Source organism: Centruroides sculpturatus, unplaced genomic scaffold, assembly GCF_000671375.1.
Source record: "Centruroides sculpturatus isolate CEXI.00-Female unplaced genomic scaffold, Cexi_2.0 scaffold3108, whole genome shotgun sequence".
Classification (NCBI taxonomy): domain Eukaryota; kingdom Metazoa; phylum Arthropoda; class Arachnida; order Scorpiones; family Buthidae; genus Centruroides; species Centruroides sculpturatus.
The window spans coordinates 579-1062 of record NW_019387315.1 but is presented as its reverse complement, the minus strand read 5'-3'; positions in this window follow the sequence as shown (position 1 = coordinate 1062).

The following is a 484-nucleotide window of genomic DNA, read 5'->3' as shown; positions in this document are numbered from 1 at the left end:
TCAAATAGTTCAATATTGCTGATCTTGGTTTGTCGAGAAGACACCTTGCGACGTATTGATGAGTTGTGGCTAGAAGTAATCCTCTTCCGGCGGATGACGAACAAACAGTGAGACGAATTCAGACTTGCCATTATATAAAAATTAATTTTTATATGATATTTATATTTATAATACATATTTTATATTAATAAAATTATTATAATTTCTTGTTAAACTATGTATTTCTTTACATAAATTTAACTACATAGCAAGTCTTTATTGAGAGTATTTTTTATAAGAATTAAGTTCTATTTATAAGAAAATTTTAAATTATTATGATTAATAATTTTCCTAACATTTATTTTTAGCACAAACAAATGCACTTCATTCGGAAAATGCTATAAGAATAATACGATTTGTATATGATTTTGTTGTTTTGGAAAATACAACAGATGAAAGAAGGTTAAGTGAAAAGGTTTGAGAAATTAACTTGTTATTCTTTACA